Source organism: Camelus ferus, chromosome 16 (assembly GCF_009834535.1).
Source record: "Camelus ferus isolate YT-003-E chromosome 16, BCGSAC_Cfer_1.0, whole genome shotgun sequence".
Lineage (NCBI taxonomy): Eukaryota > Metazoa > Chordata > Mammalia > Artiodactyla > Camelidae > Camelus > Camelus ferus.
Window position 1 is genome coordinate 3079474 of NC_045711.1, and position 18969 is coordinate 3098442.

General features: G+C 52.6%; 1 long non-coding RNA gene across 1 annotated transcript; it reads right to left on the reverse strand.

The window, feature by feature from the left end:
* Positions 1-1513: 1513 nt before the first annotated feature.
* LOC116669257 lies at positions 1514-10457 on the reverse strand. Its single transcript, XR_004326593.1, has 3 exons — positions 10366-10457; positions 7077-7258; positions 1514-1607 (listed from the first exon to the last, which is right to left on the reverse strand). It is a non-coding gene; the product is annotated as an uncharacterized LOC116669257 (long non-coding RNA).
* Positions 10458-18969: the final 8512 nt, after the last annotated feature.

An 18969-nucleotide genomic window follows, 5' to 3' on the forward strand; every position in this document is an offset into this window, starting at 1 on the left:
CTGCTGCCAGGCCTCTGGAAATGCTCACTGCCTGCCCCTCTCTCACCTGGCGGGCAGGAGCAGAGGGCCTGCAAAACAGGGCCCAGCTTCCCCTGGGCCCCTCTGGGCTTGGGGCTGAGGATGAAGCAAATGGATGTCCCCAAAATCCAGCTTAGGAGGCTGTATCTAGGCAGGATGGTTAAGGAATCAGGCCCTGGGTATTTCCCCATTCTTCTCTGAGCAGAAATGCTCAGGGGCTTCTGAGGTGCTGAGAAAATGCACTTGTCTTCAACATCATCAGAGGGAGGGTGCACTTAGAGAGTAGTAAAAAGGCAGAGATGGCTAAGGCCCTCCCCCATTAGATTAGAGGACCCCTGCAGGGGGCAAGGGGCCGAGTTCTCAAGCACTGGATGAAACCCTGTCTCCACTACAGCCATTGCCAAAGTGTGACCCCCAGTAGCATCAGCGTCACCTGGGAGCTTGTTAGCAATGCAGATTTTCAGCCACCACCCAGAGGTGGGGCCATGCAAAACGCGTTTTGATCAGCCCTCCAGGAGATTCTGAGGTTCACTCCAGTTTGAGAACCTCTGCTCTCATGTATACAGGAGGAGGCCATTAATCAACACAGCTGCCAGTGGTGGTGCTGTTGGCTGAGGGGGTGTGTGGAGGGGCCTGTTTCTTAAATTAAACTAAATGATGGCCATTAAGGGGGCCTCCCCTCCATGTAATTAATTCTCCTTTAGCTAAAGGGGCAGGTGAGAATTGGACAGATCCTGATGATCACGGCGTGCCTCACCCTCACTCCTCCACCACGCTCACCGTCTCCAGGGTCCCTCTCTGTGGGCCCCACCACTCAAGTCTGATTTTCTTTCCATGCGGTGACCCTGCCGGAGTCTGAGATTTGTGAGCTACATAGCCCTCACTTCCCCAAGCTCCACACCACTGTCCCCTTCTCCAGGCCAGTCATCCCTCTTGTCAACTCTGTCCTCATCTCCCAGCTCCTCTGCAGCCAAACAGGGTCCCAACGTCCCTCTTTCACCAGAGCATCTCTGCTTTTACTAGCTTGACACGTTAAACTTGTGGGCAGAATTTTGTTTACTATTTAAACCACAGGTGTCACAGTGTTAAGAGATATAAAAACCCTGGAGCTGGAAACCCCCACTTCAGACCTGATGGACTCAGGCAAACCAGAGTCCCGGGGCAGATGAGGCCGCCCTTTACTCGCTGTGTGACCCTGCACGAGTCCACTCACCTCTCTGAGCCTCATTTCCACAGCCCTCAGCTGTGAGTGATGCCACCTGTCTTGCTAGGCCTTGGTCAGGATAAACAGGAACTCTATGTAGGGAGCACCCAGGCAGCACGAGTTACACACTAGGGTTGGGGACACTCTGACCTCCCCAGCCCCTCCCGTGGGTTCTAGGTGAGCTCAAATGGGGCTCATTCTCATTGACCTAGAGAGGTCTCTGGGTCACAGCAGCTCACCCCTTCATCCCATTAATAAATCCAGGAGTCCAGGTGACAGGCCAAGTTCAGTGCAGTCAACAAATCTCTCGTGGGTACCTGTTGTGTGCCAGGCGCCCTGGCAGTGGCTGAAGATGCAGAGACGGAACAAGAAAGGACCCTGGAACCTAGAAGGTCAAGTGTGATGGGGAAGACATTTACAATGCATCCTTAAGAACAAGGGAGGAGGCAAATTGGGGCCCCAAATGGAGTAGCTTTGGAGACAGACCTGGGCTCCAGTCTTGGCTTCACCACTAAGTAACCAGGTAGCCTTGTGCAAATGACTTAATCTCCTTGTGTCCCCTTTTCCTCCTTTATAAGATGGGAAAAATAAGCACTTCAAAGGATGAGGCTTGCGGATGTTATGGGTAAGCAACCGGCATGTGTGGAGGCTCAAAAAGTGGTGCCATCATTATTATTATTATTATTTAGGTAGTGGGATTCCTTGTCCTCCAGGAGCACTGCCCCCCATTCCTCTGCAGGGTCAGGGGCTGAACCGTTCTGGTGGCTCAGGCTTTAGGGTTAACCAAATGATCCTTTAATACACAAAGAAGCCCCAAATAGCTTAACCTCAGCTGAGGCACAGAGGGCCCAGCTGCCCGGCAAATGCTGGCCCAGAATCCCGTGCTCCATTATTGCGTCTGAAAATCCGTTAAAATTTCACACAATTTCCTGCACAGCAGTGCGCTTCATAATGCTGGGAGCCAAGCCGGCCCAGTAATTGGGACTGGAGTGGGGCAGAGTCCAAAGCAATTAATCCAGCCTCCTTCCTTGTTTGCGCCAGGATAAGCCTGACGGGGTGGAGAGTAATTGGAAAGGAGCGGCCTCCATCCCCAACTCCAAATTAATATTTTCCTGTCCTGATTTAATTCCGCCCGGGAACAGTGACACAGAGACACACCGTGTCAAGCACTAAGTAATCTGCCACGAGCCACCTGAGGAGGAGCAAAGGACTTTCCCCTTTCTTTGTGATTGGCGAGGGGGAGAAGGGGATGGCAGCTAACAAGACAGAACCTCACAAGTTGGAGGGCCTTCCAAGGACAACTGTAGTCTAACTTCCCTCCCAGTGCAGGGACACACCACAAAGGAGGGGTGAAATCCGGGACTTGAAAGGCAGTTGGACCTGAGTTCAAATCCTGGCTTTGCCCTTTAGATGTGTAACCCTGGGCAAATCATTGAAACCCCACTAAGCCTCAGTTTCCTCATCTGTAAAATGGGAATCATGGGACCTACCATAAATGACTGTCATAGAATTCATTACAATAAATATAAGGCACTTAGTGCCTAGTTAGTGACTGTAAACGGTCGTTATTTTTCCTGTTACTCTATATTTTATAGCTAGGAGCCAAACAATGGCAGGCTCTGAGAATACAAAGAGAAATCAAACATGGGCCCAGCCTTGAAGGAGCTTGAATTCTAGTCCCATGTATCCAGGGCTGGTACACAGTAGGTGTTTAATGTGTGCTAGCTCCTTGCCTTCTGCCGATGGCATCCAGGGTCAGGTGATCATACAACCTCTGCCTGATCACTTTTAATCATTCCTTTGCTGATGCATTTGCCTACGGACCTGTCAGCCTCCTCTTGGGCTTCTAGCTGCCTCCCCGTCCCCTCATCCCCCTGGCTCTGGCCCCGCTCGAGGGCCCGCCAGAGAGCCCGGGCCAGGTACAAGAGCTGGGATTCAGGAAGCTGCAGATTTCTGCTGAAGACTTCGCCGTTCTGACTAAGCCCTTTCCCAGCTGGCTCGGCAGCCTTCTCTAAGGGAGGAGGGCTCCTCTCTCATCCCCGGGGTTCTTACCTTAGGGTCTCAGGCCTGCTGGGTAACCTGGAAAACTGGAGCGGGATTAAGCTCAACTGCCCCCAGCGGTATCCTTCCGCGATACGCATCCCACTCATCCCCGGAGACCCCTTTCACCTCCCAAATAAACCACTTCTATTGAACCCTTGTCTCCAGGATCTGCTTCTGGGTGACATCAAACTGAGACAACCAGGTATTCTGTAAACTCTGAGGCCGGCGCAGCCCTGCTGTGAGGCCCCTCTAACAAAAGGCAGCACCAGAAGACGCAGGGGACAGAATATGCTGCCTCCGTACTGGGCAGCTCGCGCCGCCTAAGGGTTTCCAGGCATTGGCTGGGGTGCCTGGAGACAAGGGATCTCCGGGGATGGATGGGTGGTTGAGTTTAATTCAGCTGCAGGGGCAGGAGGTGGAAGTGCAGACTTATTCATGAACGCGCCGAGACCGCCAGACACCCGGGACACTCAGAAACATTTGAAGGCCACTAGGCAACAGGAATCTTACAGGCGCACGAAGGGGCAAGAACCAGGAAGATCTGGTTATTTGTATGCCCTTCCCCGCAGCAGGTGGAATGAAAAAGTTCAGGGATGGGAGGGAAGAAGATGCCCCAGTGGGCTCCAAACTCCCGAAGAAGCCAAAGCAGGGAGTTACCAGAAAAACCATGTGTTCTACAGAACTGCAGGGAAACTCTATGCAAATGTCAAACTGATGAGGAGAGGAGAGGGGAGCAGGACAGGAATAAACCAAACATTAAATCACATCAGTAGGAGAATAATAGCTAAACTCCTTCTTACTTGTAGCACTCAATTCTGCAGTTGATACGGTCCGGAATGAATGAACGGCCTGCTCAGAGCCACATCTAAATTCAATGTGTGTAGCACCCCAAGAGGGGAGCCAGCTAGCCAGGAGAAATCCTGCCACACCCCACATCTCCCACCCACAGGGGCTAATGTGCAAGTGGAAAGAGCAAAATCTAGACCCTACAACACAGCAGGGGTGAAGAGGGAGGAGCCCTGTACACAAGCTGGGTGATGTGGAGCAAGTCACGTGCCCTCTCTGAGCCTCAGGGAATCAACATGGGGGGCAGCTTGAGGGGGCTGGTGGGAGGCTGGGGCAGGAGGCCTGGTGGTTGGCCATAGTGCAGAGAAGCGGAGGCAGCAGATTGACACTTGTGCCCTTTCTCCAGGGCAGCCTCAATGCTACACTGCTCTCTCCAAGCACCCTGAACATGTAAAGGACCACTCACCCCCAACCTTGGGCTGTGTCCCAGCTATATCCAAAGTTCTAGACATGACTCAGGGCCAGAAGAGCCTCACCTGTTCTGCCCTCACCCTCCTCAGTGCTCCAGCCCCTGACCTCAGAGATTTCAGTGGACACTTGCAGCTTTTATCGACCCAGAATCGATCTCTTTTGAAATGGTACCTCAAATTTCCTTGGGAGCCTGCACCCCTCTCCCACTGTGAGTCTGTGTGGTTCTGCAGGGGTCAGAGCCAGGGAAAGCTATAGGCCTAAATCTTCTCTCTGCCCCCCAGCTGTGGTGACTAGTTCATGAGTAGGCATGTGACCTAAGCTGGGTCAATGACATTCAGTCTTGAGAATTTCACTGTTACTGTTGGAAAGAAGATGCTCCCTTTGTTGAATCATTAGGATATGGGCCCAGTGCTACTGGCAGCTGTTTTGTCGCCATGAGTGGAAAGCATGCCTGAGAAAGATGCCTCAAGAGACGAAAGAAGAACAGAGAGAGGAAGACAGATCTGTGATAATGTTGTCTGAAGTTCCAGATCACACAGTACCTGAAGACTCCCATGGCCTCTTTAGTAGTCAATAACTTCCTTTTTGCTTACGCCAGTTTGAGTTTACATTTCTATCAGCCTCTTTCCCCAAACTGCGAAGAATTACGACTGATATAGGCATCAACGTCCCGTGGGAATTGTGCTAGTGTGTGAACCTCTGCCCACTCTCACCCTCTGGAAGGAATCTTGGACAATGGAGTCCAAATCCATCTTTGGCAGTGGAGGAAACTGAATCCCAGATTTTTTTTTTTTTAAAGTTACTTATTCAAAGCCACAGAGCCAGTTAGGGGCAGAACTAAGATTCGAATACCAACTTTAAGACTCTTAGTCCTGTGTGCTTTCTGGACCATTGTGTGATCCATTTCATCCAGTTCTGAAAAGGTTGTATGCAGAGTGTATATTGTGTGTGTGTGCGTGTGTGTGTGTGTGTGTGTTTCTGTGTCCTCAGAGAGATACTGAGGTCCTCAAGGGCCAAGCCTGTGCCACTGCCATCCCTGACATCTCCCAGACCCAAGTTAATGCAGTGGGTCCCCATAGGTCCCCCTCTGACCTCTGCCCCTGGACATCAAGTATCAGTGGACTTCCTGAGGATGTACTCAGTCATGCCCAGAGCTGGGCAGCCACGTGGTTCTGGGAATGACACACTGTATGTCCAGGGGCAGAGGTCAACCTTTCTGAGACTCAGGCTAACGATGAAGTTGCACAGAGTAAAATAATACTAGCAAAAGAGGTAACTTTCATGAGTTATCTCTTGTGAAAAAGTGAGACACTTGCTTAAAAAAAAAAAGTATTGAGTGTGTCCACTTTAAGAAAATCCAATATCCAAAATCTAAATTTACCCTCTGAATTTAGAGGATCCAGGACAGTTTTATAAAAGGATTCTAATTGTTACAGCAGTTCCATTGAGGATCCAGGGCTAGTGTCTATAGGCCTCTCCAGCAGGAAGGCAGAAATGAAGGAAACAAAGACATTTAGAGATAAAGGACCGAAGCCCTGCCCACTGAGGACCCCTGAGGGGAAGGCCGGGGTCTCAGCGTGGGCAGAGGAAGTCAGTGGACAACTGTCATGGAGATGCATGATTGTGTAAGGGGGGCACACCTGTCTAAAGCAGCCACACCATTCCTAATTGCACTGGGCCAAGCCCCTCTGGTCCATCCAAACAAGATCCTGGACCCCAAATCCTGGGGGAACCTAGACTCAAGACGAAGCCTAGGAGGGCATCCACTGTTCCCAACCCATCACTCCAGATGCCCAGTCCTCCCGCTGGTGCCCATCCTCCTGTGAGAGAAGCAAGCTCCATTGACACTGGACTTGATGAGATGACTCCTTTTGGCTAATGGAATGGGAGCAGAAGGGACATATTGCCACGTCCAAGCAAAAACTTGGAGCATCACATGTTTCCACTGTCTTTCTTGCACTTTTTCCCTCTGCCACTGGAATAGCATGCCTTTGACTGGGGCTGCTTTTGCAGTCTGAACCCAGAATGAAGACATACAGAGCTGGACCATAAATGGCCCACAGCAGACGTGTACCATGAGCAAAAACTTAACTTTTGTTGCTGTAAGCCACTGAGATTCAGGGATTGTTTGTTTCTGCATCCCAGACTAGCAAAAGCTGATTAATACAGAGGGCAAGATTCAGAGCTTTAAGGCCACTTCTGACAACCCAGTGGGATAAGGGACTCCGACAGGTTGCTTCAGATCACTGGGATCCTTAGGAAAATGCAGATTCCCAGATCCCCTGCTGAGCTTTAGCGCCATCTAAAGGAGGGGCCTAAGGAATTAGTATTTTTGACAAGCCCTAAAGATGACATACGGGCTGTCAAGAGGCTATATAACTTGAGAAACCCTGATTTCATGAGTCCAATCTTTTTGATACACAGAGAGGCACAGTGATATGCCCAAGGTCACACAGCAAGGTGCTAGCAGGAAACAGATCTTCAAATCTCTCCTCTGAAGCACGCTTTCTCCAAATAAATAGGGGGGAAGGTTGACGGCAAAAGAGAAACTCACAGACTGAAAATGCAGCTCCAGAGGGAAAGACCAGTGAAGGCTGACAATTCAAGTTGAGCCAGGGTCCAGGTTCCAAGCTGAGGACGAGGCTGCCCTGTGGGCGGGTGGCTAGGTGTTCCCCTGGGACATTCCTTGGAGGAGCAGGGGTGGAGAGAGAGGAGTCAGATTACAGAGCCAGGAGGCTGGAGGAAAGAGATAGAAAAAAAATAAATAAAAATAGAAGGAAAAAAAGTCTGCCAGCCCTGGTGAGCCCAAACGGCCCCAGCATCGCTGCAGGAGCCGCCCCAGCCCTCTTCGATTTTGATGTACAGTTTGAAACAAATCAATAGCGGTATAATAATACTCAGCACGCTGTGTAATTTTTATATCATTAGTTTTCATTTTCCGCTCCCCATGCATCAAAAAACTTACAACGGGCTCGTAAAGTTTATTTAGTATTCCATGAATTCCTAATCAGTTTCATTTCATAATGATTCAGGAGCCGCCCGCTGCCTAGGCCCCCGTGTCAAAAAATCGATAAAACCAACACAGTTTTCCTGATGGCGGCTGCAAAAGGATCTATTGTAGGGGAATTATGATTTATGCCCCGGCCTGACCGTGAGCAGCAGCCTCCACCCGGCAGCTCAGGGCTGAGGTCTTCGCCAATAATGATTTATGCACCTTCTGTTGGCCCCACCCAAGCCCCCTCCCTGCCCTAGCTGGCCCCTGACACTGGAGGGAGGGAGAAGGTCCAGCTGGGAGGGAAGGAGGAAGAAGGCACAAGGGGGAGGGCTGAGCATCCCTGCCTGGGCCCAGCCTCTGCCTCCAGGTCCATGCACCCACAGGAAGGCCTGAGCAGAGAAGTGAGGTGTTTGGGGAGCCCCACCTGGCCCCAGGGATCTGCAGAGGGAACAGGACTGGGACAAGTGTGCATGGGAGAAGCCAGGATAATCCTGGTTCTGCAACTAGAATCCTCACTCCCCTCCAGCCTCTCTTTCTGGCCTCACAGGTAAGCTGTTGGCCCCCACTTCAAACCCATGCAGTCACCTCCACTCTTGCCAGCCCTGCCCAGAGGCCCCAAGGAAGCTGAGTGGGAAAGAGTCCCCAGGGTCATGGCGGCCAAAAGGCCTCAGCTGGACCTCATGGGATGCAGACACAGCTGGCTTCCAGGAATTCTTAGGCTGGAACGGAGACTTCCAAGGCTCCCAAGAGGGAATGGAGGGGGGCTTGAATCTCTCAGGTGCACTTTCTTCTCCAGAAGGCCACTGAGCTGGCTTGGTGTTTAGGACCCTCTGCCCTCCCCGCCCCTGAACCTCCCATCCCCTTCCTCTACTGGGGGGGGATTAATAGGGCTAAGAGACATGTTAATGGCATTGGCATTAAGTCCAACAACTGGTTTAATCAAGAGCAACTAACCTAGCCCAGGAAGAGAGACCTCAGGGCGACTTCATCGGGGAGGGGATGCCGTAGTGTGACAGGGGGCCACCAGAATGGGGGCCACCAGCATGTGCACCCCCACCCACCACTTGTCAGCTGGGTCCCTCCCTCCAGGTAGCACACGGGGAAGGCTGGAGGGCCTCATGTTGGTGGGTTGAGGGAGGCGGAGTTTCAGGGGCTAGGTACCTGCCAGGACTCCGTTCCTGGTCCAAGGTGGCACTCCAGCCTTAGACCCAAGTTAGAATAAGCGGCCCTCCTCCTCACACCTTCACTTTCCTTTTCCTTCACTCACTCACCAAACATCAGGGAGACACCCCACAGCCACTCCTCTGCATGTGGCTCAGAGGGGAGAAGGGACTCGCCCAACCTGGCAAAGTTGGGGTTCTAACCGAGGTTTCCACGCCCTACCCCTCCGCACCCAGCGATCCTCCCACGCCTGGCCTGTGGCCCTCTCTCCAGGGCCAGGGTGAGGGCAGGCTCTCTGTCCATTTCTACTCCTAATCCTATGCACACAGCAGCACGGAAAGAGCCAGACTTTGGGACCAGACCTGGATTCAAATTCCGGTTTCTATCATCCCCGGCTGAGTGACCTTAGGGCAATTTAATTAACCTTTCTGAGTCTGGCGTTCTTCACGTGTAAAATGGGAGTCATAATTTTTGCCCCACGGATGCTGATGGGTCAAAAGGGCAGGTATATAAAATACCCATCCCCAGGAGGCCCCTGCTAAATGCTTCCTGCCCTTCCCCCACGCCGATTTGCCTCTCAGCCTCGCTCACTTCCCCCCTAAAAAGTCTCCTGTGTGTGTTGGAGGTGAGAGGGGGGCCTGGATATGTCCCCACTCCTCCCAAGATAATTGAGAAACCAAGATCTAGCCAGGACTTGGCCGCAGTCACTATTCTGAGCTGCCGCCCGGCTTGGTCTGCACAAATCTGAGCCCAGCCCCCGCCAGGGCCTCTACCTGTGAAGCAGAGGTGGTTTCTTCTAAGGCTGTAGCCTGGCAGCCCACGGTCCTGAAAATCACGTCCTAGGAACCAGCAGCTTCCCCCAGGTTGGGAGCCCTCGGGTGGGAGGGGCTGGGTGGGGAGAGAGAGCCTGATCTGGGGTGGAAGAAAGGGTGGGACCCTGCCTGGCCCCTTCCATCCCCAAAAGGTTTTCGAGGGGAATCTGGGCTTCTCCCAGTGCAGCAGAGCCCAGACTCCTCCCCATGGAAACGGAGACCTTGGAGCCTGGCTGTCGCTCCAAAAATGCGCGCTTTGCCTCTCCTGCCCCGCCGGTTGGTCGGTTAGTTGCTAGGACCTGCAGCTTCGGGTCAGGCTGCTGTTGGCTCTCCTTGGTCTCTTTCCTTCTCGCCCTGCTCCTGTCTCCCTGTCTCTGTTTTTCAGTCAGCTTCTAATACTTCTGTCTCTTCTCCTTTACTCCTTCCCTCCACCACCGGCTTCAGTCACTGGGGAAAATAAACACTCCATCCTGTAAGGCCGGAGGGGTTCTAACACCTCCCCTGCCCCAGCTGGCAGTGCTAAAAGCCCTGAGATTTCAAGGAATAACCTATCTGCCCTGCTCCCCTTTCTGCTGCCAGGTCCCCCCTCTTTGCCCCCTCAGCTGTTCCATCACCCTGGGCTCAGTGACAGTCCTACTGGGAAGGTAGCGAAGTGGGCCAGGAGGCTGATCAGTGGCCAGCCCAGGCCCAGAGCTGGACATCCACCCGGCACCGCGCTGTGAACGTCAGCCTGGCTCTGGCAGCTGAGGCCGCCAGAAGAGCCAGTCTCTCCAACTCCTGCAGACCCCCACAAACACACCCGGGCTCCTCAACCCAAGAGGCAGCTTTACTACCTCCACTCCCTCCCCCTCCCTCTCTCTTTGCCCCTCACTCACCTCTCATTCTGCCAGAGAGCAGAGTCTCAGCTGCTCCAATGCCTTGATGACAGTCTCCAGGCTCAAGCTCTCCAGCATCGGCTGTTTCATCTGTGAAATGGGCTCGGTGAGAGTTTTCTCGTCAAAGCAAAGGGCTAGGGCTGGATTATGTGCTGTGCGGACCGTGATTCCTTCTTTAACAATCCTCAGAGGTCACTGCACAGAGCTCAGGCCCCAGGACTGTGGCCCAAGCAGGGACTCTTCCCCAGGTGACCCTGTAAGTTACAAAGCTCCCCAACTGGCAAGTTGCTGGAGATTAGAAGCTCATTTGGGGGACAAAGAGAGTCACAAAGGAAATAAGAAAAAAGAGACCAGGACCAAAAGGCATCTGTGTCCCACAGTGGGGAGAGGGGTCACTGAGGCTGGAGGGAGTCGGGCTCCAGGGTCAGAGGACCCTGAGTTTGGAGGTAGATTTGGCCACCTGCCCGGGGAAGGGCATCAGATGGCTATTTAACCTCTGGGAATCTCAGTTACTCATTTGTAGAAACAACTAGGATCCTGAGCTGCCAGGAGCAGGAGCACCCCGTGGATTCAACAGAAAGTGAGAGGGTGGAGGGAATGAGAGGTGGGCCTCTGGAGGCAAAAAGAGGTGGGTTTGAATCTCAGCTGGACGACGGCCTTCCTGTGTGACCTTCAGCAAGCTCCCTAAGAATTCCAAGCTGCCTTGTCCCCACATGGGAGTGACCGGCACCCTGGCTCATGGGATTCTGCAGATGACAGATGGCCATGTGGCATTTAGAACATGGAGCTGGCACCCCATAGGTGCTCCTGGTAACTTTTGTGGCTTGGGCACAGTGCCTGGTGCCGAGAGAGGTTCAGTAAATATTTTTTTGATTTATTATGGGGGAGTGAGGATAAAAATTATTACGAGGGTCCCAGGTGAATAGGGTGAGGGATGGGCTCTGTCTGCTCATGCCCAGAGCATCTACACTGATGCTCTCTGTCCCCAGAGAATGGCAGGGACTTGGTTCCTATCTGGCAATGAAAGAAACTGAGGCCCAGAGAGGTTTGGTGGATTTTTCCAAGATCTCACAGAAAGGGAGAGGCAGGACTAAGATGACTCAACACTCCCCAGGCAGGACTCCAGACTCAGGGAGCATGCTGCTTCCTCGTGCCTTCTCAGTCAATTCCAAGCGGTCATTACCACATGCTGCGTGAGCTCCACCTGGCTCCACGCTGGGGGTGGGGGGGCTTATCTCATTTAATGCTCGCATCACTTGTGACCTTGGTTTTCTTCTGCTCTCCATTTTACAGATAAGTAAACAGAGGCACAGGGAGTTGGGGGGTTTGTTCGAGGTCATGCTGCTCACAGGTGCTGAGGGCTGGATTATAAGCTGTCATATGTGGAACCTGTGAACTTGACCAACTAGTTGCCCTGGCTGACTCAGAGGTGGCCCGTCCAGCCAAACACAGGCTGCTGGGTCCTTGCAGAGGTCAATGTCACAACCCTCCTGTCCCTTCCCCCTCATCCCCTTCCCCAGCTCAGGCTGACTGCATGTGAGGGGAGCCTGGGTACCCCAGGGAGGAATCCCCACAAGCTCCCTGCAGCTGCCATTCAAAATCTTCTCTCTTCTCATGAGTCTAACCTAAATCCTTCAAGTTTCAGGGCGGTCCTGGGTGCCTCTCACTCACCCTTCCACCATCATTTTCACCCACCCACCGCTAACCTGGTGACAGCCTCTGGAGGGAGCAAGAAATGAGATCAACGGCCCCACTGGGGGCAGATGGGGCCCACGGCCCAGCCCTTTCCCTGCCCTCAAGTGCCCACAGAAAAGCCCAGGTTTTGGAGTCACTGGACCTGGGCTGCTGCCCCAGTTCTGCCTTCCTTAACCATGTGACACTGAGCAGGGACGTTCCTCGAACTTCCTGAGCCTCAGTTCCTTGTCTGTAAAGTAGAATCCATCATCCTTATGGTCGCCAGGCTTAGACGCCACAGTGGGCTGGCGGCCTGAGCACTGTGCTCCTGGGGCACCTCTTGGGCTCAAGATGAACACTGCTTTCCTCTCCCGCCTCCCTCTCTTCTCCCTCATCCCCATGGAAACCACGAGTCATTTTCCATGGAAAAGAAAACCTCTTAGTGTTTTCTTTTGTTAAATGGAGATACTGGGGATTGAACTCAGCACCTCCTGCATGCTAAGCATGTGCTCTACCACAGAGCTATACCCTCCCCCCTGGGTGTTTTCTAATTACACCTGAAAAAGTGTGGCTGGAGCTTGTGACAAGCAGATTTTTCCCTTTATTGGATGCCAAGTACCATGCAGGGCACACCCCCACATGGCATCTTATTCTGTCTTCTCTATGCCCCAACAAGGTCCAGAGAGAGGCGGTGCCTCACCTAAGATCACAAAGCGAGGAAGAACCAGGGCTGGGTAGGAATTAGTTCTGTCTGCAGGTGGTTGGAGGCCAAGGGGGTCTTCCCCCACCCAGATTCCCCCCCTCCCAACCTCCCAGCCAGGGGCTCTGGTGGGGAGATGCAATCACATGCACAAGGTGGGAGGGAGTTTGCTGTTCCAATTCATAGATGAGGAAACTGAGGCCAAGCAAAGATAAGAAGCTCGACTGAGGCTAGAGGCTCCACTTCTGAGATGACTCACTCCCATGGCTGTTGGCAGGAAGCCTCAGTTCTTTACTGGCTGTAAGCAGAAGGCTTCAGCTCCTTGTTACATGGGCCTTTCCACAGGGCTGCTTAAATGTCCTTGTGACCCGACAGCTGGCTTCCCCCTGAGTGATCCACAAGAGTGCAAAGAGGAAGGTGCAATGCCTTTTGTGCCCTAACATCCTAAATCACACACTGTCACTCTGCCTTTTTTGGTTGTTAGAAGGAACGCATGTTCTAGAGGAAGGGAATTTGACTCCATCTTTGGAAGCGAGAACCATCAAAGAATTTTAGTATTTTAAAGCCACCACAGTGTGTGAGGTGGGGTCAGGGCATTGGGATTTTAAACACTCCCCTGGTGACTCTAACATGCAGTCAGGACTGAGACCCACTGAGATGGAAAGTCACCACCTGGAGGGGGTTGAGAAGGGAGACTCAGCAGGACATGACTTCAGGGCTGAGCCAGCCCCCAAGTCCTCCATCCCCAGGGAAGCGCACATTGGCAGCCTCAGCCCAGGCCCTGGGTCCCAGCTTCTGCCCCTCCCTGGCCCCTCCCTCACCCCTTCCAGCTCACCTCCTCTGGAGGCCTTCTCAGAGACCCCCACCCACAGGCTCCAGGCCCCCAACCCAGCATCAGCCCTGCACTAGCTGCCTCTGGGTCTGGTTTCAGGCCTGTGCAAGCGTATGGGTTGGTGTGAGCGTGTGTGTGCACACGTGTGCGTGTGCATGTACCCACACAGCCTCGTCTGCTCACCGGCCAGGGCTCCCAGACGGAAGGGACCCATCTTCTCGGCCCCCCTCTGCTGTCTGTCTTCCTTCATTTTTCCCCTTCCTCTCCCCTCTTTCTCTTCCCTCTCCTTTCTTTCTTCCTCTTGACTCTCCTCCTCCTCCCCGTCTTTCTCTCTCCCCTTCCTGATCCCGTGGTCCCTACGCCCTCTCTCTCTTGCCTGTTAGGAGGCCCAGTGGCTCCTCTGTGACTATTTTGATGAAGCCACCCCGAGTGAATGTGGCCCTGGACTTCCCTGCCCACCTCCAGGAATCCCCCAGGTCCGGCCACTCAGGGTCTCAGGCGGGGCCCGCTTCCTATATCTTTAACCCCCGGGTGGAAGAGGGCACAGCTGAGGGGTGGTGGGCAGGAGCCAGGAAGGAGCCAGTCCTGGGGCTGCATCCATCTCCAGCCTCCCCTGCTCCTCACTGCCCGCCCACTGTGGGCCTGGCCTGCGAGGCTCCAGAACCTTCCTCTCCGTCCCTCTCTCTGCCCGTTGCGTGGGCTTCCTCTTGGGGAGGAGCAGGCCCTGGCCACAGCTTCGAAGGCAGCCTGTGGAAATGAGGAGAGCAGCCCTGCCCTAGTAATGAGAAGAGAGAACTCCTCTCGGGAATTAATGAGACCGCCAAGAACAAAAGAGGCGACGACCAGCAGAGGCCGGAGAGGCGGGGCCCCGCGCAGCCGTCCCCGCAGAACCGCACGCCCGCAATAATAGAGTGAGGAAAAATGGAGTAGAGATCCCTGTGGTAAAAACTATTAGAGGAGGCGAATTATAAAACTATTAACCAGAATGTAACTCCCAATTAAAAGATGATTTAACACTGGAACCTGATGGATGAATTTTGATTAAATGGAGAACTATTAGGAGCCCAGGGATAAGGCTGCTCCTGCCAGTTCTAAAAGTTAAAAGGCAGTTTGATATAAAAATTTATAAATTAAGGTTAATTACTTTAAATAACATGGCTGGAAGCAATGAAAGGAAATTTATCAGAATCTCCAGAGTTTGGGACAAGATGGATACAGATGCCCAGGCTGGCCCCCAGGGAGCCTGGAGGTCAGGGTGGGGACAGCTGAGGCCAGTAAGAGGGCAGGTGATGTCAGTGCGCCCATCAGGCCCACCAGGAAATAAGGGATTGGCTGAGGCCGGCATGGGGTGCCTTCATTGCCCTCCACCCTAGGGCCACACCAAGAGAAGTCAGTTCTGGGAGATGGGCAGGAAGGAGGCCTCACGGCCCCAGGACTAGCCTAGGGAGCTAGTCTGATGGGGAGGACATAACCTCTCCTTGGCGAGCTCTCCCTCTATTGGAGAGGACAGAGCAGGAGTCCCCATTCTATGACCTGCTGTTCACTGAGCACTCAGCAGGGTTGGGGACATCACCACAGTCCTGCCCCATCTGGAGTCACCAGCACCCCTCTGCCTGACCTGCCTGGCCCTGCTCTGTAACTCCCAACCCCATGAGCCCTGATGGGCAGGACAGGGCCCTATAAGAGATTCCACAGGGTACAGGCTGTTCTCCAATGCCCCAGGGTGGTGGGCTATAGGCACCCTGGAGGCTACCCACTGCCCGTGGCCCCAGACCTCCCTGGGCTGAAGGTTGTGCTTCCAGGAGACCCAGGCACTGCCCATACCCAGGGCAATTTGAACCCTCTACCGCCAGGCAGTCTCCTCCCTGCTCTGCCCTGGACAACTCATCCCTTCCCCAGAGCCCCATTCCTGCCCTGGGAGAATTTCCCCAGCAATTTCCCCAATTGCAGGTGGGGAGGCCTGCAATTGGCCTGGTTCTATCCCTGGGAGGATGGGACCTTAGCAAAGGGCATCCCCCACAAGGATTGTACTCAGCTCACTGCTACAACCAGACCCTAGGGGCTTTGAAAGGCCACATCCAGGAGATATTAGTACAAGGCTGTCCCTACGGTTAGGGGCGTGGGCCTTTGAGCCAAGCTCCTTGGGCTCCAGCTCCAGTTCCAACACTTACCATCCTGCGTCTCCAGGCCCTGACCTCATCTCCTCATCTGTAAAATGGAGATAATAATCTCTCCTTGCAGGACAGCCACGCAGATGAGAAGTAAAGGCCTAACACATGGGAGGCTCTCAACAAACAGCAGGGATTCTCATCACCCGTCCTCAAGTCTCATCTGGTAAGAAATGTCGCTCATTATCTGGCAGAACTTCACTGAGGCTTCCTGGCCCCGATGCATGTGAACACTTTGCAGGCATAAGGGGAAAAATACCTTCTTTAATCTTCCCGACACCCTTTGAAGTCAGTCGAGTTACTTCTCCCATGTCACAGACAAGGAAACTGAGGGACAGAGAGATTCAGTCACAAGCCCCAGCCCTCACAGCTGGCAGGGGCCGGTCCGGATCCAGGTCTTTCAGCAGCCGTGGCCCATCTCACACTGCCTCCCAGGGCACTGCGCTAAGGCGTTCACACTCCCTCTTACTGTGCGTCCTACATAAACCTCAAATAAAGTATTTGGAGGTAGAACCAGTGGGCAAGGAAGGAGTGAGGGAATAGTGAAAGCCGGGGGGTGGGGGGAGGGAAAGAAAGACGGGAGGGAGGGAGGAAGGAAAGAAAGAAGAGGAAAAAGCAAAAAGGAAAGGGATACGCTGGTGAGTTTACTTTTTAGACAAACCTCTGTGGGTGGGAGGTTAGAGTGTTAACCTTGGGGTGACGGGGAGGGTGCCCGAGGGAGACTCTGCGGGGCAGGAGACGGTCTGCTTCTGAGACGGGCGCTGATGACACAGCTGTTTTAACTTTGTAAAAATTCATCACTCTGTGTACTGATTTGTGCTCTTTCCTTTCCGTTAAAAAGTTATTATAATACACAATCTAAAAATGAACGTGATAATGGGTACATTTTATGGTGTATGAAGTATACCTTAACAAAAGTGTTATTTAAAAAAATAAATACACCAAAGACAGCCCTTGCTTGCTCTTGCAGTGCATAATGTAGACTATGTGTGAAAGGACAGAGAGCCCGCGTAGCTGGTGCTTGGCCCTGGGAACATCACCGAAGCCATTTAGCGGGCTCTCCCTACCCAGTGCCCTACTCCATCCGTATATACGGCTCAGGAAGTGATCCTCCCCACTGCATTCTGTGGACTTGCGTGAGTATTCTTTTATCCCTGAATTTTACTGGATGTGTTTACCACTCCCCCATCACCCCTTCCCTCTACCACACTTCTGTGTGAAGCGTTTTCTATGTCTTTTAAATCTTGGTTGGTACTAAAGGCTGAAACAAACAAAAAAAGAAGTCATCAGGGTGTCCTGTGAGGGTGGGGTGTGGAAGAGGGGCCTGGAGGTGCGGGGTGCCCATCTCAACACATGCACCCCAGCCACATAGCTTTCCCCCTCCCAGCCTCTCTCATTTCCCTCAGAAACAAGGTGGGGAGGGCAACCTGATGGGCATAGCCCAGGCAAAAGTTTGGAGGTGAGGAGAGAGGAACTCCAGGACAAAGGAACAATGAGCCCCTGCAGGCCAGAACTGCCCTGAGCTCAAGGAAGGAATCAGGGTGCTTAGATTGGGGGACAATGTAGGGGAAGCTCCAAAAAGTCATGGACAGAAAAACATCATTGCAACTGAGACAAAGCTCACAAGATGGGGAGGCTCCCTTTCATGGTGTTACATGTTACTGCCGCTGTCATCGCTATTGTTATCAGGGAAGCAGCGGGGTGAAGTACAGCTCTGTCCAAAGCCAGTTCCAAGGAACACTTCTCTTACAAGACTCTTGTCCCAACCAACTTTTCCTCAGCCAAGAAGTTAATATTAACTCTGCCCTTCTCTTGGAACTCCCCAGCGCGCACCAGCATAATAAAGCCTCTGAGAAGTCCTGCAGCAAATAACTTTTTTCACTTTTTGAAAACAGCCTTCCCTAAACAGAGTTGATCACGGAACTTTTTTTACCCCATGACACTTATCAACACCCCAGGAATGGAGGCTTTGTGGATCACAGCTGGAGGAATGAGGGAGAGTGAAAAAGGCATAAACTCCAGAATGAGACAAAGTTCCATTTCAGCCTGTTTCAGTGTGGCCTTGGGGACTTGGTTTAACCTCTGTGCCTCAGCTTCCTAGCTGGAGGAAGTACTGCCAATCTCAAAATGTGGTGGGGAAAGATAAAAAAATAAAAACACTAAGGGAAAAAAGAGAATGAAAAAAAGGTTGTGGTGAGTTTTAACTTATGGTGGCCTATAACAGATCCTCAACAAGTATTTGTCCACCCATTTTACAGATGAACTAACTTGCTGAGAACACATAAGCAGGGAGCAGCAGCCGGGGTGGCAGGGGAGGGGGGGGCTCAAATCTAGGTCTTTTTTTTTTTCAGTAAGTGCTTTCACCTTTACTTCTCTTGATACACCCCAGATACAGACATTTCATCCACAACAGGGCTAAGTGACGTTTTATGTAAGCTGGAGGCACAACCATGGCTCAAGCAACTAACATCTGTCCCAGCAACTAACCTCACTGAGAGGGCTCGTAGGAAGTTCACCCTCACCTTGATGAGCCATGACTTTATTGGAGAATGAATCATTCCAGGAGGATTCAGAAAATGAAGTCACGAGAAGAAGGTCTGTTATTTTTTTGGATCTCAGCGATCACTCTCAAGAGTCAGCTGTAGGTTGCTTTCTTTTCTTTCAGCAGCTTCTGAATTTGAGCAACAGATTCCTCCAGCATCAACCACGCCTGGTGAACAGTGCCTAGTGTGGGAACACAGGGCAAGTGAGGTCCCTTTCGCTGAGGAGTCGTGCTCCGAAGCATAAAGGATGCAGGATTACGTCCTGACAGGACAGCGCAGTAAGACCCTGGTCCATCCGAGATTGAGTCATGACTCCACAGCTCATAAGCTCTGTGACTGTGGGAAGGTTACTTAACTGCTCTGGTTTCTGCATCCATAAGGTGGCAATAAAAACAGTCCCCTCTAGGTAGGGTCGTTCTGAGGCAGAAATGAGTTAAAATGGGTAAAGTGCTTGGAACAGAGATTGACGTACAAGCTGTCAATAAATGTGAGCCATTGTTTTAATCACTACTACTGCTTATGGCTGGGCTCCAAGTCAGTTGACAGAAAGTGGAGGGAGGGTAGGTAAAGGATTCTTTCTCCCCAAGGGTCCTGAAAAGCAGAGGAGTCCCCCATCCGCCAGGACCCCTCTTCTAGCCTTGTCCTTCTGCAGATGCCTGCCACGCCTGGGCCCCGTCCTGTCCCTGC